The following is a 21,891-nucleotide window of genomic DNA, read 5'->3' on the forward strand; positions in this document are numbered from 1 at the left end:
TGAGGGTGAGTGAGAGTGAGGGTGAGTGAGAGTGAGTGAGAGTGAGGGTGAGTGAGGGTGAGTGAGGGTGAGTGAGGGTGAGTGAGGGAGAGTGAGGGTGAGGGTGAGAGAGTGAGGGTGAGTGAGAGTGAGGGTGAGTGAGAGTGAGTGAGTGAGAGTGAGGGTGAGTGAGGGTGAGTGAGGGTGAGTGAGGGTGAGTGAGGGAGAGTGAGGGTGAGTGAGGGTGAGTGAGGGTGAGTGAGGGTGAGTGAGGGTGAGTGAGGGTGAGTGAGGGAGGGTGAGGGTGAGTGAGGGTGAGTGAGAGTGAGTGAGGGTGAGGGAGGGTGAGGGTGGGTGAGGGTGAGGGAGGGTGAGGGGTTGAGGGTGAGGGGTTGAGGGTGAGTGAGGGTGAAGGTGAGTGAGGGTGAGGGTGAGTGAGGGTGGGTGAGTGAGTGAGGGTGAGTGAGAGTGAGGGTGAGTGAGAGTGAGGGTGGGTGAGGGTGAGTGAGGGTGAGGGTGGGTGAGGGTGAGGGTGGGTGAGGGTGAGGGTGGGTGAGTGAGAGTGAGGGTGAGTGAGGGTGAGGGTGGGTGAGGGTGGGTGAGGGTGAGTGAGGGTGAGTGAGGGTGAGTGAGGGTGAGTGAGGGTGAGTGAGGGTGAGTGAGAGTGAGTGAGAGTGAGGGTGAGTGAGAGTGAGGGTGAGTGAGAGTGAGGGTGAGTGAGGGTGGGTGAGTGAGTGAGGGTGAGTGAGAGTGAGGGTGAGTGAGAGTGAGAGAGAGTGAGGGTGAGTGAGAGTGAGGGTGAGTGAGAGTGAGAGTGAGTGAGAGTGAGGGTGAGTGAGGGTGAGTGAGGGTGAGGGTGGGTGAGGGTGAGGGTGGGTGAGGGTGAGTGAGGGTGAGTGAGAGTGAGGGTGAGTGAGGGTGAGTGAGGGTGAGGGTGGGTGAGGGTGAGTGAGGGTGAGTGAGGGTGAGTGAGGGTGAGTGAGGGTGAGTGAGGGAGGGTGAGGGAGGGTGAGGGAGGGTGAGGGTGAGTGAGGGTGAGTGAGAGTGAGTGAGGGTGAGTGAGGGTGAGTGAGGGAGGGTGAGGGAGGGTGAGGGTGGGTGAGGGTGGGTGAGGGTGAGGGAGGGTGAGGGGTTGAGGGTGAGGGGTTGAGGGTGAGTGAGGGTGAAGGTGAGTGAGGGTGAGGGTGAGTGAGGGTGGGTGAGTGAGTGAGGGTGAGTGAGAGTGAGGGTGAGTGAGGGTGAGTGAGGGTGAGTGAGGGTGAGGGTGAGAGTGAGTGAGGGTGAGGGTGGGTGAGGGTGAGGGTGAGGGTGGGTGAGGGTGAGGGTGAGTGAGGGTGAGTGAGGGTGAGGGTGGGTGAGGGTGGGTGAGGGTGAGTGAGGGTGAGTGAGGGTGAGGGTGAGTGAGAGTGAGTGAGGGTGAGTGAGGGTGAGTGAGGGTGGGTGAGGGTGAGTGAGAGTGAGTGAGGGTGAGGGTGGGTGAGGGTGAGGGTGGGTGAGGGTGAGTGAGGGTTTTCTCTGCAACTGAATATTCTCTGTTTCTCACCCAGTGACTGTGCGAAGGGAGCAGAAATCATGTGACACACTGGGGCACCGTGTGAGATGGTAGGTTTGGATTGACCACACTTGCCACATAACGTAACATATTATTGGTAACTAAAAAAAGAAAACATGTTCTAACTTAGATCAAAATAATACTGCCAGAGAATGTGCTGCAAAATGTCACAACATTTTACCTTCTTGCACATTAGGTATATAACCACGCTGCTGGATTCAGTCCTGCATTGCCGCATAATCCTAGTGGCTCTGCCCATGGTAAATCCGAGTAGTGATTCGAGGGGTTCTACTTATGATGATGAAACCCGTATTTTGAAGGGACTCGTGAGTCATTTCGCATATTTCAAGTGTTGCAGCTGCATTTCTGTTTGAATGAAAGGTCCTGGCCTCTATAGACCAACGTGCTTTGTTAGCGCTGATGCAAGTCTGGTGGTCTGTGATTTGGCTATTTAAAGACCTGTGTAGATTGGCCGTTATGTCTGGATATATGTAACATGTATTGTGATATAGAATTTGGATTGCCAATTGTTGTTTTCTACAGTGCGTTGTCCAAACATGTTACATACACAGCACACTGTAAACAAGCCAGTTTACACCTCTTCCAAAACACAAGTTGCTATTTCACTCTCCGCCTCGACTGATGCCACGGGCTAGGGGTGCGTTATTTTGGGAAGCTTGTGGCGTTTTGGCAAAAAGTCTTAAATAGGTAAAAAGATAAAAAGTTCTGTGCGTTTAAGCGTTCGCCGGAAAACGTGTACTTTACCGAAACTATTAATATTGCCCAAGCTATTTTTCTCAACGCAAAAACACTTTCCTGCATTTTAAAAATGTTGCAGGAGATTTTTTTGGGGTGTCGCAAACATGCGTTTTTTTGTGCGCGAGTACACTAATTTGTCACTCATGTCGCTCAAGCGCATCGGAATGACCTCATTTTCAAAGTGGCAAAAAAAAAATATAGGAAGCATGACGTGTATACGGTTTAATTGAAAAAAAAAAAAAGATGACAAAACAACACAGCCAGCTGCGAGAAAATATTCCACCATACAGGTAAGTGTGGGAGGAAAACGTTGACTGTTTGAAAAACGCGTGAATTTTATGATGCTAGGTGAAAGTAAATAACTGGCTAATTTTTGGCAAACCCCTGCTTCTGTAACAAAAATCAAACCCATCCATATGACAGATTAATTAAATTATTCCTGGTGCCCGTTTTAAGGAGAAAAAATAAACAAAAAAGAAGCCGGAGGGAAGAGAGGGGAGGGGGGAGGAGAGCGAAAGGATCGGAGACACGGCGACACGGCGGGTAAAATAAACAAAAAAAAAGCCGGAGGGAAGAGAGGGGAGGGGGGAGGAGAAATGCGACACGGCGGGAAGGGGAGGGGGCGGAGCGGGTCAAATAAACAAAAAACAAGCTGGAGGGAAGAGAGGGGAGGGGGGAGGAGAAGTGCGACAGGGGAAATGCGAGACGGCGGGAAGACGGACATGCACGCGCCCGTGACTTTTAAGGTCAATGCGCATGCGCATAAGCTTAATGCGCATGCGCATTGACCTTAAAAGTCACGGGCACTGCAAGGAATCGCCACGATTCCTTGCAGTGCAGATAAAGAGTGGATAACTCGCAATACTCTCGCCTTGCTCGATGCGCATGCGCATCGACAGGCGAGACCTAAAAAGGGTGCTAACATGCGATTATGCATGTTTGCACCCTCTTGTAAATAGGGTGATAGTTTTATCTCCGATCTTTTGGCTTTTTAAGCCAAAAAAAGCGGAGATAAAGCTCTTGTAAATATACCCCTAAGTGGGTACAGTTTATGAGAATAACTTTAAGATTTATCCACTCACCGGAACAGGTGCAAGCGAAGTGCCACTGTGGGGCTGGTTGCACAGCTCTGTGTGTGGTCTAAAGGTGTAACATTAGCCCCTGCAGCCCTTTGGTGTGGGGGTCAGGACTGTGAACGATGTGGCGGGCCCCTGGCCTGAGAGCTCTTGACTGGGTCCGGAGCGTGGAGGGCCCTCTCCATGTACTTTGCCGGGGGCCTTCTCAAGTTTTGTTCTGCCACTTGTGTTGTCGGTTCACCTGTGCCTCCGTAGGTGTGGAAGTTTGTGTTAGGAGATATGCTCACAGTGGTTTCGGTATCACACGACTGGGTTGGTTGCAGCTTTGCATAGTGTTGGGCACGTTGATGTGAAAGAGCCTTTTCTGTAAGCAAGTCTCTGGTAGGCCTGTGCGGTGAACTCCGCTTCGCACGCGGAGTTCTGAAGCGCAGTGGAGTATTTTCATTGCTCGCGCTCACCAACATTAAGTTGGCGAGCGAGGAAAATCAAATGCTAGACCGCCTTCCAAAGATATTTCTGAACATGGTGGGCCGCGGATGGTCACGACAGCTCGCGTTGAGAAACCATCCGTTTGTGTTGAGGAAGCTGTTGCTTGTGTCGAAAATCTACTGGAGCGGTAGAAAGAAGCATTACCCTCTTGCGCTGTGCATGGTGCTGTTTGTGCTGACTTTCCCCCGCGGGATAAACACAAGGTGCTAAAAATCAGTGCGAACGGCATGACCTAATGCATTTCTGTTTGTGGAACTCCACGTAGTGTGGCGAAGGTACGCAGAACTCTGCGAACTCCGCCCAGGCCTAGTTTTAGGTGGAGGCATTGGCTAATTTGTAAAAAATTAAGTGCCAGGGCCCTCGTCAGGAGGCTAAAGCATCTTGCATCATTCTGCTGCTGTTAGCACTGCCAATGACAGTACCAGCACAACTACTAACCATATCATTCATACAAGTGTGACAATTCAGACTATTCCCGGCTCCCAAAGCTATAGAAATGGCTTGGGCAGTAGTTAGTGGTCATTTTACTGCATATTAAATTAAAAAACAACTGCTGTTGTGCTTATCTCTAAATTAGACATCCATCGCCAGTGCCATAAGGGCCGGTGTTGACAATTAATTGCCGGTTGCCAAGCACTGGAAACTCATCTGCTGAAATTAAGCACTGGGTGGAGGGCCACACATCTAACATCGGGCCAGGTATTTTTAGGCTAGAAGGAGCAGGACTCCTGTCTGTCTTCTAATCGACTATGGAAACTGCTTGGTGTATCCCTGTAGAGTGAGGAAAGAAGGGTTTCTACTCTCTCCTCTATGGTGTTTAGGACCTCTTTCCAGTAGGTTCCAACAGGTGGGCATTCCCATGCCCAGTGAAAGAAACCGCCAGGGTCCCATGGACATCTAGAACATGGACATCTGGAAAAGTTGGCACTTTTTCCTTGATGGCGTTTATGCAGGGAGCAGTACAATCTGTGAAGAAATTTGAAATGGAGGAGTTTGTGTTTTAATTGATAAATATTAGTTTAATATGAGCACAACAATATTTCCACATGTCCAGAGTGATATCATTATCCATATCTAGCCACCATTTGTCATAGGCTCTGTGTATGGGGTTAGCTCAATCTATAGTTTTTATAGTGTAAAGGCCCAGCCCCGCTGATCTGGTTTTTGGATCAGTTGGGTAAGAGGAGGAAATTCACAGATGATGAATTATGGCCGCGTCAAGGACGTAGCCCACTGTATCCACCGCGGGTGCAAAGCCTTCGAATTTGGTAAACTGGCTTTCGTCACTGCCTCCAAGGCAGGATACGGAGTAACAACCAAAATCAGGTTCATCAGGGAATTCTAGTCAAATCAACTGGGCTGCAAGGCCACGTGCATGTTGTCAAATGTGTCTCAGGTTGTGAGAGTCTGGTCCCCATTGAAGTGGTATCTTTTGGGATTGTTGGGGGTGCTGGCAGTGTTTAATTTGTAAAACAGTAAGTGCCAGGGCTCTCGCCAGGAGGCTACTGCAGCTGGCACTACCCATTGCCCCGCCAGTGCAGGCAGTGCCAATAACAACACAACTATTAACCATCCCACTCCCACAGGTGTGACTATTCCAGGCCCCCAAAGCTATAGGATCGCCTTGGGCGGCATGTTTTTGTTATTTTAAATGTATATTTAACTAATAAACAGCTGCTGTTGGGCTCATCTCCAAATTGTAGAAACAGCGCCACCATGTGGCAGTCTGTTATGAGTGCCAGTGTTGACAATTTAGTGCCGGTGTTGAGCACCATAAACCACCAACTCAAATTAAGCACTGGGTGCTGGATCGAGAACATCGGGGGATTGGCATGGTTTGAGGTAATGAGGTGTATATGACCATAAGGTCAACACTGGGCAATAAGTCACAGGGGAGCATCACCAGTGAATTCAAGGCAAACAGTGAGCTGCTGGGGTCTCCGAGGAAATGGCTTAATATACATCTGCAGATGTGCTCGTAAATAATTGCTGTGGAGTAGACCAAACATTTGCATTTGTAGAGTAATTGTACTGTATTTAGTTGCATGGAGGAATGGTTAGATTTTTTTCTGTCTCTCTATGAATCTTAAATATGGGAAGAATATCAGTTGTCAATAAAGATCCAGAGGGGTGTACTCTGTTGTGTGTTCAACTGGCAACACCGGTGCTTCAGGACCCCAGAACCCTCTGTTTGCACTAACATTCACTGCAGATGCTCCTAGTTCACCTACTGTCCAGATGAAGACCGTCTGCAATTGCCCATGGGGTTGAAACGTTGATTTCCTCAAGTAGACAAATGAGTTTTATGAACAATTTCGGATATCTTAAAAAACCATCGTTGTTTATGTAGGAAACAACCCTCACCACTTGTATACATGTATATCAACCTATGAATAAATGTGTCTTGATACCCCAGAAGTTGAGCACAGTGCCACATTCAGCTGTATTTTTTATGTCAGTAAATGAGCATGTTATATAATATTTTTAGATTTTTGACAACGGTCTGGCATGGTTCTTGGCTAAAGTTGACAAAATGAAAACACAAGTTAGTAACAGTGCTGTCCAAGATCACATAGACAGTTCGAGAAGAATAAGGAGTCATTGGACAAGCTCTGCTTAAGGTAACATAGAAGGCCAAATGTCATAAAGAGCAGGCAATCATGAGGCCGTTCCACATTCAGATTAACTAACGCCCACTGTGTGCAAGAAGAACAGCTAACAACATTTATGGTAAAGAGGGCCGGGTTAAAACACTTAGGGGCTCCATATGGTGAGACTGAATCTCAGTAAGTGTCTCACCCTCAATTGTTTTTACATATAGGATATACTTTCTGTATACCTGTAAGAAATTGGGTTGTAAACTGAGAGGGGTGGAAGCCCCACTCAAATATTAAACTCAATCTTTGTCATGGTGAACCACAAAAGTCACTAAACAGACCTGAGCTTAACTCTTTGGTAGCAAAAGCAGTCAGGCTTAACTTAGAGGTAATGTGTAAAGGTTTTATGCAGCACTCGAACAGTAGTGAATGAAAAACACATTACAAGTAAAATCCCCCCAAATTTAGAAACATAGAGTAAATTGTAAAAAATAAAATGATACCTAAACAATAAAAGACAATCAGTAGAACCAGAGTTATGATTTTTCACATGTTCAGGCTGTTTGCGATGGAGTGCAGGTCGAATGCAGGGACCATGTTTATCCCACTGAAGAGTTACCTTCTCAAGTCAGCAGGAGGAGCTGCATTTCGTGTTGGCAGGCTGCGAGGAGGTCTTTGCCATTGTGAGGAGCAGATCGAGTGTCACTGATGGTCTCTGGTGTAACACGAAGAACTGGTTGTCACTGGAGTTCTGCACTGACGGTCGACCCTTATTGTTGCTGTCTCCAAGAAGTGCAGATTGCACTTGAGCCTCGCATTGGTGGTCATCGCGGACGATTGCTGTTGGCACAAAGAGCAGGTCACACTGGAGCTTCGCATTAGCGGTTGTCCTAGGTAGTCAATTCTTGGCATAAAGAGGTCACTTTGCGGTTGTTAGGAGCCCAGAACTACGGTCTCTTCTCCTGTTGTTCAAGAGGAGTACACTTTGATGCCAACCAAGGGGCATGAACTGGGTAGCACCTCTTGGGGATCAGAACTCACTGCAGCAGAGGCTGGAAGCATGGCTTAAGCAGGTCCATGTATATCCAGTTGGTACTGGTTATCAGAGCTGTTGCAGGGAGGCCTCTGGAAGTTTGTTATGTACCTGTACCTCAAACAGGAAGTCAGGCAACTGACCTTTGCAGTCACTTCTAAAGAGCCTTGGTTCAAGGCAAGTAGGTCCAATCTTCCTTCTTCAGAAAGCAGGGATGTCCTTCTTCTGAATCTTCCACTGCTCCAGGAGTGTTCTGATGAAAGATTCTAAAGGGGACACTTTTTCTCCTAGTGCCAACCTTTGAATGGAGGAATTTCCTAGCCCGCCTCCAAACTGGTTATAGTCAGTTCTTCCCATGGTCCTGACTCCAAGCTGTCTAGGATGACAAAGGCAAGGGCTTTTTGATGGGCAACCAGGGCTGGGCACATCGCCTCCTCAGCCATCCTATCAGGAAGTTCTTCTCCCCTCTAGACTTCTTTTATATTAATATACGAAAGCAATGCACAACTCACAACAGTAGAGTCATTCACAGTCATGTAAACAAGGACACTCATCGGCAGAAAGGCACAGTGGCTTGGGCAGAAAAATGGCAACTTTCTAAAAGTGGCATTTTCAAAATTATTACTTAAAATCAAACTTTATTATTAAAGAAGATTTAATTTGAGTGGAAACAGAATTTCTCTATCTATACTCAATCAGAAGTAGTTATCACTTATTAAGTGAAATAAGGTAGCACAGTGTTAGTCTACGGAAGAGATAGCCTTACATCAGTGAAAAATGACTTTAGAAGTTTTTCACTGTCAGGACATATAAAGCTAGAAGACATTTCGATCAAGCCTTATCCCTGTGGCATATCCCAGTACAGGTTTGCAACTTCCTGGAAAATATTCAGGATTTGACTTGCTCTCCTGATCCATGTTGGGTTTTGTTGCAGCCAGTGTGCATTTCCTGCCATTGCATCCAATTCCCAGAATTCCTTCCTCACTTCTACGGATGAGGGGAGGGTTCTACACAAGTGAGATATGTTTGGTGAGCTCTTTTAAGCCTCTGCTTCCTTCAGTCCAGCATTGGATATTGTAGAAGTGTTCTGGTTGGCCAACCCTTTGTTTCTAGAGTTCCTGATTCCTGAGCTATTGTTACTTCGCGGTTCCTGAACCCGCACTGTTTATCAGGGTACCCTTGTTTCTTTACCACCACTATTGTGCAGTGCTTCCTTTTTTTTCTGGTCCAGCTTTATTTTGTAGTGTATACTTTCTTCCTTAACTGGCATCATTCTGTAGAGCATCCTTGTTTCCAGAGATTGCTCAGTTCTGCTGTGTCTCCCTATTTCTTTATCTAGCACTACTGTGTGCTTCCTGATTCCTTGCACTTCCTCTTCATCTGATCGAAATGCCTTCTAGCTATCACACAGTCTAACATGGATTCAAATGAAAAACAAGCACATAGCACAAGTTCAGCGAGCTTAATTGAACCCTGGTAACACACCACCAGGAATTCCCCACAGTGTTGGGCACAAAAATGTAGGATGCTACCCTCAACAGATTGCTGGATCACAGGAAGAAAAATAAAAGATGTGATTAACCTAATGCCAGGGAGCGAAGTGCAACAGGCCTTTAGCAGCATTGTACATTTTGGGACAGTTGGATTGCTGGATGCAGGGATGCTTTAAATCACGGTCAAAGTGGGCAATTGCCCAGGGCTCCCACTTTCAAAGGGGTCCGCTGGGAAAGCGAACTTTCTCTCTTTTTCACCTTTTTTCATGGTATTTACATCTCTTCCTCTTCTCTGCCTCTCTCTAACTTTGTCTCTGTCTTTCTTTAACCCATGTCATTAAGGGTTTTTGTGTCCTTGGTAAGACATAATATAGCCTTATAGCCCGCCGTAGAGGGCTATACCGGCTATTAAAGGCCCTCTCCAGCGTTAAAGGCCCCGAACCGAAGGCCAGGGCCTTTAACAAGGGAGAGGGACTTTAATAGCCGGTATAGCCCAGCTACGAAGGACTATAAGGCTATTAGAACATTCTGCCACCAGAGGGCAGAATGTTCTAACAAAAAAGAACAAAGCCTTATGGGAGCGTGAGGGGATTGGAATCCCCTCAGGCTCCTTGAAGCCTTTGTTCACAGCCAGAGCTGTGAACAAAGAAACATTGGAATGATGAAGCTCCAGGCTTCTACCAGCCGTTATAAGCCCGGAGCACTCCATTGTTTTCAATGGAGCTCCCAACATTCCAATGTCCTAATTTAACTTTTTTCATGTGACGCTTTTACTGAACGTTTAGCGTACGATTAAGCATTGTTTGATTTAGTAGAAAACAGGTAAAAATGTAAAGTTCTTCAGGACAGGTACCCTCAAAATGTGCCTTATTCTGGGTGCCCCAAATCCTTAAGCTGTCACTGGCTGGATGGAGATTAAAAGGTGTGATTCGTTAAGCGCCACGGTATATGTCTGATTGCTGAATAAGGGAGAATTTAAAGTGTGACTCATTCTGTGGCTGGTACTATTTTATGATTGTTAGATAGCAGGATGGACAAAAACCGGTGTGACAAATCCACTATTAGGTTGTACTTTCTGGCTGTTGGAACTTAGGAGGATGAATAAATTGTGTGATTCATTCAGCATCAGGGTATAATTTTTGATTGCTGGATCGCAGGACATAGCATATACCACGTTAATTATTTCAGCATCACGGTACACTTTCTGTTAGATTGCAGGATTGAGAAAAAAAGAAGTGATTATTCAATGTCAGTAACAAGGTATATTTTCTGTTTTTTTGTATTTTATTTTTTTATTTATTTATAATTTCACAGCAAAGGAAACACACATATACAGAAGGACGATACCAATGGCAATTCATAGGCATACAAAAAATACAGCAAAAGAAAAAATAAATAAATAAATCAGCGCTGATCATCATAATATATATCCATAGCCATACATAAGCAGAGACAAGCAGAAAAAAAAGGCGAGAGAAACAATTACAGAAATAAATAGGATTTCCGTCATATTCTACATGATTCATTCAGGTCCACAAATGTCAGACCTCATAATAATCACGGAAAACACCACCCCAAATTTTCCGACCTTGTAGTTTCCTCCTAGATCCCTTAACTGAAAAGAGACCCCTTTCGAGTTTGTATAAACTATACGTTTTGGCTCGCCATTGTTGAAATACAGGTGGATTTTCCTGTAGCCACTCAGTTGCTATACACAACCGGGCTACCGTCATTGAAAAAAAAACAAAATGGCGATGTTGATATAATACATCCACCGCCCTGTCTGTAGGAATTTTTCCCAGTAACATCATAGCCGGTGTAATAACTAAAGGCGTTTTAATAACTACTGACAAAAACTGTTCAATATCCACAATAAAACTTTGAAGTTTAACACACCCAAAAAAGATATGTAGACTATCCGCATCGCCATCCCTTAAGCGAAAGCATTTACCGTCATAACCACCACCCCATTTTGCCAGTCGTGCAGGGGTGTAATATAAATTAAATAAAGTCTTAAAAAATTGGGCTTTTAAATTTGCAGACATTAATGATTCCTTTGCCAACATAAGCGTATCCTCTATTTCAAGTCTCCTAACGCAGTAACCCACTTCAACCTGACTTTATCAAGATCATCTGGTCTTCCCGAAAGTAATATTTGATATAAGACTCCAATTTTAACATGTCTTCTAACCCCTTCTACCACCATATTTGTTTGCAGACCCGCATTTAGGCGAGCCAGAAAATCACGAATTTGAAGAAACTTAAAAAAGTAGGTTCTAGGAAAGGCAAACTGGGCCATCATTTCCTCAAATGATTTACAACCCCCATTATCCAGATAGAAATCGCCCAAAATTCCAACCCCTTTCCTCTGCCAATTTAGTGACATTTCATCTGAAAATATAACTGGTAAAAGCCTATAGGCCTTAAAGGGTGTATAATAAGAGATTTTCTGCATTGCAGTTGTTTTAAACGTCCATTTCCAAACGTTAAATGCGCCGGGAAACCCACTGCGGGTAGCTGTGCGCTATATAAGCTCAACTACAACTACTACTACTACTACATTTAATACGCGTGCGCTTGTAGTAGCTGCCATCCAACTCAATAAATAAACATTGCTTCGCTATTGGGCCTAATAACACATTACCATTCCATATAAAAACTGCTCCTACACTTCTGCAGTTTAGAAAGAAACTTAAAACGTGGCTGTTCCCAGCATAAGCACTACCTTTCCACCTTTTGAGAGAGTTCTGCAACACTAGCGCCGAGACACCCGCAAGGGTATTTGTGCGCTCTAAAAATCGAATAAATAAATAAATAAATAAATAACATTTCAAAAATAGTAGGGGCAATAGCCCTATTAACAGCCGTCTCCCCTGTAATCATTACCCTCATAATAGAAGAAAAAATCCGGCACTGACATGCCCCCCCTGTCAAGAGGCAATGTCATGAGTTTCATTGCCCGTCTAGGTCTACCTGGGCTCCAGATGAATTTGGCACACATTGATTGTAAATACTGTAGCCTTTTTTTAGAAATTTCCATAGGTATTGACCGGAATAGGTACAAAACCTTTGGTAGTACATTCATTTTGACAATATTGCACCGGCCAATAATAGAGAAATATAATCGTTCCCACCTTTCTAATGAGCTCTTGATTTTAAAAGTCAAGGCGTTCTAATTAACATCCACCAATTCGGTCATATCTGAATCCCTAGATAGGTAACTTCTCTTACAACCCTATCGTCATGCCATACTAAGCTATCCGAACATAGAATCTGCATCTTTGATTCATTAAGTTTGTAGCCGGTCATACTACCAAACTCTTTGGCCAGTCGCTCAATTTCTCCAATAGCAAGTGCAGGATTCACTGTAATTACAGCAATATCTTCCGCGTATGCGAACACAGAAAAACAATAACCAAAAACTCGATACGGTGGAATAAGAACACTCCGAGACAATTGTTCAATAAAAGGATTAATGTACAAGGCGAACAAAAGAGGGGAGCAGGGGCAACCCTGGTGGGTTCCCCGGCCTATGCTCAATGAATCAGAAAGCAATCCCATAGAACATATTTTAGCCTTAGGGGCTACAGAAAGAGACTGTAAAGCAACAATAAATTGCTGTCCAAAACCCAGTTTATCCATAAGTCTCCACATATAGCCCCAATGCACACGGTCGAACACTTTCTCAGCGTCAAGTAAAATAAGCGCTAACTTGCTTTTCTCCACTCCTGCAATGTCAAATAAAGTTATTACTTTATTTACATGATCAACCGTACCTCTTTTAGGTATAAAACCGTGTTGCTGTTGGGGCACTAGGGACGTTATAACATTAGCCAATCGGTTAGCCAAAATCTTGGAGTAGATTTTATTATCAGCATTTAATGATGATATTGGGCGATAAGATCCAACCAAATCCGGAGGTTTGCCTTTCTTGCAGAATACGGCAATCGTAGCATCCGACCAAGATTTAGGAGGATATCCCAGCTGCGCCGTCTGCATAACTTTAAGCAACTCATCTTTCCGGATATATTTTCTGACTGCAGGATTGCAGAATAGAGACTCAGAGGTACGATTCAGCCAGTAATAGTCTATACCCTGATTGATGAAAATAATATATGCAATAAAGTACCACCTGCTGTGTGCTATAAGAATATTGCAATGCACATAGGAGTTCCATGACCATATAGAGGAACAAGGAGAAAGTATGAGTTCCTTCTTAAGGTTGTTGAACTCTGAGGTGCATTATCCTGATCATGTATGGCAGTGGGTACTTTATTCCTTATAATACATGGTCACACCATCATCTTTCCCACAAAGCACTTAAATCAATGGTGAGTAGGTGTTTCATGTGAAAGAGAGAGCATGTTTGTAAACATAAAGAATAAAAATAGAAACTCTAGAGCAAAATTAAACACATTGAAAAGGTGTTAGATATTTGTTGCAAAAGGATATTAGAAAAATCTTAATGTGTCATTTTTTGTTAAAGAGGTACAGTAGAAACATACAGACGGATTTTTACTTTTCTATGCCTACCCTAGGTGTGCAAAAACTAAACATGTTGTCATAAATTTCCCCTTTCTCCTTGTCATAGTACAGCTAGAAAGACAAAGCAGAAAAAAGAAAACTACGGTTTTGTTTTCAATCTTTAAACTGCTGCTTGAGACATGCTCTGTGACCCGACCTGCCATTCCCTCCAGCTGCTGCCTTTGGCCAGACATTGTGACGTCAGATCTCAGCTGTAATAACTTATTGCAGGTGTTTTCTGAGGACAGTGCTTTATAATCAGTGACTGGGTGCATCACAAGTCACCAATTAGAAAGAAATTAGAGACAGGATTTTAACACAGGGATTGCCGAATTCCATGTATTATAGGTGAGACGCATTCAGTATCATGGCGTATGATGCTGATATGACCAGAGAGTTCTGATTTTTGCATCATACGAAGGTGAATGAAAGGTTTGAGCTATTTAGTGTCTGGGACAGGGTATAATTTCTGACTTTTGGACTCCAGGATGGAGTCTAAAAGTTGTTGTTCAGTTGTTTTTTCGGTATAGTTTCTGATTGTAGGATGGTGAATAAAAGGCCTAATTGATTCAATGTCAGGGTGTGCCCTCGAATTGTTGAATTGTAGGATGGAGAATAAAAGTTGTGATTCATTCATTAATCAATAAGAGTGTTGCAAAATTCCCTCCATGTGTTTATGAATGGCTCACTGTCCTCAGTTCAGTGGGCCTACCATTGACCGTCCGGGGGTACTTTCTAACTTTTGGATGTCAGATTGGAGAAAAAAAGGGTAATCCACTCAGTGTCAGGTACAGGGTATAGTGCTTTATTTTATGATCTCAAGAAGGAAACTAAAAAAGAATGTAAAAGTTGTGATTGAGTTAGTGTCAGAGTACACTCTGACCACTGGATCTTGGGACGGAGAATAAAAGGTGATGCACTCTATCAGTGTCAGTGACAGAAATTTTTTGGGGGCTTGTGGACTACAGGATGGAGACTAAAAGGTGTGGTTCGCTCAGAGTCTTGGTATAATTCCTGACGTGGATTGTAGCATGGTGAATAAAATGTGTCATTGATTCAATGTCATGGTGTACCCTTGAATTGATGGATTGTAGCATGGCGAATAAAAGGTGTCATTGATTCAATGTCATAGTGTACCCTTGAATTGATGGATTGTAGGATGGCGAATAAAAGGTGTCATTGATTCAATGTCATAGTGTACCCTTGAATTGATGGATTGTAGCATGGCGAATAAAAGGTGTCATTGATTCAATGTCATAGTGTACCCTTGAATTGATGGATTGTAGCATGGCGAATAAAAGGTGTCATTGGTTCAATGTCAGGGTGTACCCTTGAATTGATGGATTGTAGAGTGGAGAATAAAAGGTGTCATTGATTCAATGTCATGGTGTACCCTTGAATTGATGGATTGTAGCATGGCGAATAAAAGGCGTCATTGATTCAATGTCATGGTGTACCCTTGAATTGATGGATTGTAGAGTGGAGAATAAAAGGTGTCATTGATTCAATGTCATAGTGTACCCTTGAATTGATGGATTGTAGCATGGCGAATAAAAGGTGTCATTGATTCAATGTCATAGTGTACCCTTGAATTGATGGATTGTAGCATGGCGAATAAAAGGTGTCATTGATTCAATGTCATAGTGTACCCTTGAATTGATGGATTGTAGCATGGCGAATAAAAGGCGTCATTGATTCAATGTCATGGTGTACCCTTGAATTGATGGATTGTAGCATGGCGAATAAAAGGTGTCATTGATTCAATGTCATGGTGTACCCTTGAATTGATGGATTGTAGAGTGGAGAATAAAAGGTGTCATTGATTCAATGTCATAGTGTACCCTTGAATTGATGGATTGTAGCATGGCGAATAAAAGGTGTCATTGGTTCAATGTCAGGGTGTACCCTTGAATTGATGGATTGTAGAGTGGAGAATAAAAGGTGTCATTGATTCAATGTCATGGTGTACCCTTGAATTGATGGATTTTAGAGTGGAGAATAAAAGGTGTCATTGATTCAATGTCATGGTGTACCCTTGAATTGATGGATTGTAGCATGGCGAATAAAAGGTGTCATTGATTCAATGTCAGGATGTACCCTTGAATTGATGGATTGTAGAGTGGCGAATAAAAGGCGTCATTGGTTCAATGTCAGGGTGTACCCTCGAATTGATGGATTGTAGCATGGCGAATAAAAGGTGTCATTGATTCAATGTCATGGTGTACCCTTGAATTGATGGATTGTAGCATGGCGAATAAAAGGTGTCATTGATTAAATGTCAGGATGTACCCTTGAATTGATGGATTGTAGAGTGGCGAATAAAAGGCGTCATTGGTTCAATGTCAGGGTGTACCCTCGAATTGATGGATTGTAGCATGGCGAATAAAAGGTGTCATTTGTTCAATGTCAGGGTGTACCCTTGAATTGATGGATTGTAGAGTGGAGAATAAAAGGTGTCATTGATTCAATGTCATGGTGTACCCTTGAATTGATGGATTGTAGCATGGCGAATAAAAGGTGTCATTGATTCAATGTCATGGAGTACCCTTGAATTGATGGATTGTAGCATGGCGAATAAAAGGTGTCATTGATTCAATGTCAGGATGTACCCTTGAATTGATGGATTGTAGAGTGGCGAATAAAAGGCGTCATTGGTTCAATGTCAGGGTGTACCCTCGAATTGATGGATTGTAGCATGGCGAATAAAAGGTGTCATTGGTTCAATGTCAGGGTGTACCCTTGAATTGATGGATTGTAGAGTGGAGAATAAAAGGTGTCATTGATTCAATGTCATGGTGTACCCTTGAATTGATGGATTGTAGCATGGCGAATAAAAGGTGTCATTGATTAAATGTCATGGTGTACCCTTGAATTGATGGATTGTAGCATGGCGAATAAAAGGTGTAATTGATTCAATGTCAGGATGTACCCTTGAATTGATGGATTGTAGAGTGGCGAATAAAAGGCGTCATTGGTTCATTGTCAGGGTGTACACTCGACTTGATGGATTGTAGCATGGCGAATAAAAGGTGTCATTGGTTCAATGTCAGGGTGTACCCTTGAATTGATGGATTGTAGAGTGGAGAATAAAAGGTGTCATTGATTCAATGTCATGGTGTACCCTTGAATTGATGGATTGTAGAGTGGAGAATAAAAGGTGTCATTGATTCAATGTCATGGTGTACCCTTGAATTGATGGATTGTAGCATGGCGAATAAAAGGTGTCATTGATTCAATGTCAGGATGTACCCTTGAATTGATGGATTGTAGAGTGGCGAATAAAAGGCGTCATTGGTTCAATGTCAGGGTGTACCCTCGAATTGATGGATTGTAGCATGGCGAATAAAAGGCGTCATTGATTCAAAGTCATAGTGTACCCTCGAATTGATGGATTGTAGCATGGCGAATAAAAGGTGTCATTTGTTCAATGTCAGGGTGTACCCTTGAATTGATGGATTGTAGAGTGGAGAATAAAAGGTGTCATTGATTCAATGTCAGGGTGTACCCTTGAATTGATGGATTGTAGCATGGCGAATAAAAGGTGTCATTGATTCAATGTCAGGGTGTAGCCTTGAATTGATGGATTGTAGCATGGCGAATAAAAGGTGTCATTGATTCAATGTCAGGGTGTACCCTTGAATTGATGGATTGTAGCATGGCGAATAAAAGGTGTCATTGATTAAATGTCATGGTGTACCCTTGAATTGATGGATTGTAGCATGGCGAATAAAAGGTGTCATTGATTCAATGTCAGGATGTACCCTTGAATTGATGGATTGTAGAGTGGAGAATAAAAGGTGTCATTGATTCAATGTCATGGTGTACCCTTGAATTGATGGATTGTAGAGTGGAGAATAAAAGGTGTCATTGATTCAATGTCATGGTGTACCCTTGAATTGATGGATTGTAGCATGGCGAATAAAAGGTGTCATTGATTCAATGTCAGGATGTACCCTTGAATTGATGGATTGTAGAGTGGCGAATAAAAGGCGTCATTGGTTCAATGTCAGGGTGTACCCTCGAATTGATGGATTGTAGCATGGCGAATAAAAGGCGTCATTGATTCAAAGTCATAGTGTACCCTCGAATTGATGGATTGTAGCATGGCGAATAAAAGGTGTCATTTGTTCAATGTCAGGGTGTACCCTTGAATTGATGGATTGTAGAGTGGAGAATAAAAGGTGTCATTGATTCAATGTCAGGGTGTACCCTTGAATTGATGGATTGTAGCATGGCGAATAAAAGGTGTCATTGATTCAATGTCAGGGTGTAGCCTTGAATTGATGGATTGTAGCATGGCGAATAAAAGGTGTCATTGATTCAATGTCAGGGTGTACCCTTGAATTGATGGATTGTAGCATGGCGAATAAAAGGTGTCATTGATTAAATGTCATGGTGTACCCTTGAATTGATGGATTGTAGCATGGCGAATAAAAGGTGTCATTGATTCAATGTCAGGATGTACCCTTGAAATGAAATGAAAAGAATTTATAATGCGCAAAAAAAAAAAACAATAACCCGCAGGTATCAAGGCGCCTAATAATACAATCAGAATTTGAAACAGACGTCCTTACATATAGGCTTGTTGAAAAAGGCGAGTTTTTAGGGCCATGCGGAATTTCTGTAAGGATGGAAGAGATCGCAGGTCAAGGGGGAGATCGTTCCACCATTTGGGGGCTAGCGTGGAGAAAGCCCTGCCACCCCATTTAGCTCTTCGTACACGGGGGGTTTTAAGAAGCAATTTCCCAGAGGAACGCAAGCTTCTGCCAGGGATATAATAGGAGATGATAGATCCAATACCAGTGTCGCTATTTTTAGTGATGGCTCTGTAGGTCATGCAGAGGACTTTAAACCGGATTCGGAGTTCGACCGGTAGCCAGTGCAGTGATTTCCTGGCTGCAGTGCCTGAGGAGCGTTTGGGGATATCCAAAACAAATCTGGCTATGGCGTTTTGGACCACCTGTAAGCGCTGTAGGTGGCTCCGGTTTAGCCCAGCATACAGCGCATTACAGTAGTCCAAACGAGAGCCAATTAATGCAACAGCTATTTGTTTTCTTGCCTGCAAGGAAAGATATTTCCTGATCCTTCGCAGGGTATGGATCAAACCCCAGCAGGTCGAGACAGTTCTGTTCACCTGACCGCCCAAATCAAGGGCTGGATCTAGCATCACCCCAAGATTCTTAGCAGATGTTGTGGGGGAGGGACATATTCCTAATGAGTCAGGCCACCAATTGGCTGACCAGATGTTTTCTTTCCCCCCAAACACCAATACCTCAGTCTTCTCCCCATTCAATTTGAGAGAGTTCTGAATCATCCAGTGACCAACCGCCTCCATACAAGATCTAAACTTGGAGGCTGTGGGCACATCAGAATGGGGAAGAGAGACGAGTATTTGAGTGTCGTCTGCATAAGAAACTACCTCCATCCCGAAAGATCTTATTAGCCTGGCCAGTGGGGTCACATAGATGTTGAAAAGGGTCGGACTAAGCGCCAACCCTTGAGGGACCCCACATAGCACTGGTCGGGATGGAGATAGGAACTCTCCCAGCTTGACTCTTTGTTCTCTCCCAATAAGGAAGGAGGTCAACAGATCCAGGGCTGCACTTCTCACCCCACCTCCCTCAGGCGAGATGTAAGCACTGAGGGGGAGAGGGTATCGAAGGCTGCTGTTAGATCTAACAGGATCAGGAGGGTGGTCTGGCCCTCATCTACTGTCGTGCGGATCTTATCAAGCACGATGGTGAGGGCTGACTCGGTGCTATGTTCCCTCCTGAATCCATGCTGGGAGGAATCCAGACATCCCGAGCTTTCCACGAAAGTAGCGAGATGCTTGTTAAGATGTGCCTCAAGCATCTTCGCAGGGGCAGGAAGCAACGAGATGGGGCGAAAGTTTTTTAGGGTCTCCGGATCCAGGGATGCCTTTTTTAACAGGGGTTTGACTACTGCCTTCTTCCACTCTGTAGGGAAGATACCATCTGTAATAGCTAGATTCATTATGTCTAGCAATGGCGGTAGGAGGGTCTCCCTACATAGCTTAATAATTTTCAATGGACAGGAATCCAGAGGAGATCCCGACTTGATCTTGTTAAGCAGGATCTCCAGATCTTGTAAGGTCAAAGGAGGAAAGGAATCCAGGGTGCACAGTGGGGAGATGCCAGTAGTATTCATGTTCATCTCAACCCGGGTGATAGGTGCACTAACAGAGAGTCTTTGTTCCTCGAGAGCCAGATGGATATCCTGTATCTTGGTGTGGAAGAAGGAGGCGATCCTGTCACATAAGTCCTGCGAGGGGATAACTGGATCAGGGGCTTGCAGGTTGACTAAGGAGTCAACCGTTTTAAAAAGCTCCTTTGGCGAGGAAAGCGAGGTAGTCAGGGTAACAAAGTAATCTTGTTTGGCCTGTGTAATCTCGGCTTTATATTTCCTAACAAGGATTTTGTGATCCTCCTTATTCTTAAAATCCCAGCTGGCATGCCAAAGTCTTTCCTTTCGCCTCACTTCTTGCCTCAGAAGTCTGAGGGAATCGGAGAACCAGGGGGCGGATGGTCTCTTTCTGGCTCGGCGGCGAGACTGTACTGGGGCCAATTCATTCAAAGCCTCAGTAGTGACCAGTTCGAAGTGGCCAACTGCATTCTGTACGCTGTCCAAGCCAGTAACAGCGAGACTTGTAGCCCAGGGCCAGAGACTTCAATACCCTTGAATTGATGGATTGTAGAGTGGCGAATAAAAGGCGTCATTGGTTCATTGTCAGGGTGTACCCTCGACTTGATGGATTGTAGCATGGCGAATAAAAGGTGTCATTGGTTCAATGTCAGGGTGTACCCTTGAATTGATGGATTGTAGAGTGGAGAATAAAAGGTGTCATTGATTCAATGTCATGGAATACCCTTGAATTGATGGATTGTAGCATGGCGAATAAAAGGTGTCATTGATTCAATGTCAGGATGTACCCTTGAATTGATGGATTGTAGAGTGGCGAATAAAAGGCGTCATTGGTTCAATGTCAGGGTGTACCCTCGAATTGATGGATTGTAGCATGGCGAATAAAAGGCGTCATTTGTTCAATGTCAGGGTGTACCCTCGAATTGATGGATTGTAGCATGGCGAATAAAAGGTGTCATTTGTTCAATGTCAGGGTGTACCCTTGAATTGATGGATTGTAGAGTGGAGAATAAAAGGTGTCATTGATTCAATGTCAGGGTGTACCCTTAAATTGATGGATTGTAGCATGGCGAATAAAAGGTGTCATTGATTCAATGTCAGGGTGTACCCTTAAATTGATGGATTGTAGCATGGCGAATAAAAGGTGTCATTGATTCAATGTCAGAGTGTAGCCTTGAATTGATGGATTGTAGCATGGCGAATAAAAGGTGTCATTGATTCAATGTCAGGGTGTAGCCTTGAATTGATGGATTGTAGCATGGCGAATAAAAGGTGTCATTGATTCAATGTCAGGGTGTAGCCTTGAATTGATGGATTGTAGCATGGCGAATAAAAGGTGTCATTGATTCAATGTCAGGGTGTACCCTTGAATTGATGGATTGTAGCATGGCGAATAAAAGGTGTCATTGATTCAATGTCAGGATGTACCCTTGAATTGATGGATTGTAGCATGGCGAATAAAAGGCGTCATTGGTTCAATGTCAGGGTGTAGCCTTGAATTGATGGATTGTAGCATGGCGAATAAAAGGTGTCATTGATTCAATGTCAGGGTGTACCCTTGAATTGATGGATTGTAGCATGGCGAATAAAAGGTGTCATTGATTCAATGTCAGGGTGTACCCTTGAATTGATGGATTGTAGAGTGGAGAATAAAAGGTGTCATTGGTTCAATGTCAGGGTGTAGCCTTGAATTGATGGATTGTAGCATGGCGAATAAAAGGTGTCATTGATTCAATGTCAGGGTGTACCCTTGAATTGATGGATTGTAGCATGGCGAATAAAAGGTGTCATTGATTCAATGTCAGGGTGTAGCCTTGAATTGATGGATTGTAGAATAGAAGTGGTGGTTCCTTCATCAATCTATAAGTGTGTTGCAGAATTGATCAGTGTCATCAGTTCAGTGGCCTGGCCTTCAGTCAGGGACAGTGTGTAGTTCTTGATTATTTAATCACAGGATGGAGCGTAAAAGGTGTGATTCAATCAGCATCATGTTATACCCTCTGACTGTTGAGGGGCATAATGGATAATAAAAAAGACTGAGTCAGCGAGTGTCAGGGTATGGGCTGCCTGTTGGATGTCATGAAAGAGAATAAAAGGTGTAATTCAGCCGGTGTCAGGGTACACTGTGATTGTAGGAGCTCAGGGTGGAGAATAAAAGGTGTAATTTGGCCAATGTCAGGGTGCACTCTGACTGTTGGATCCTACGGTGGAGAGTGAAAAGTGATTC

This window comes from Lissotriton helveticus, chromosome 11 (genome assembly GCF_964261635.1).
Source record: "Lissotriton helveticus chromosome 11, aLisHel1.1, whole genome shotgun sequence".
Taxonomy (NCBI): Eukaryota; Metazoa; Chordata; class Amphibia; order Caudata; family Salamandridae; genus Lissotriton; species Lissotriton helveticus.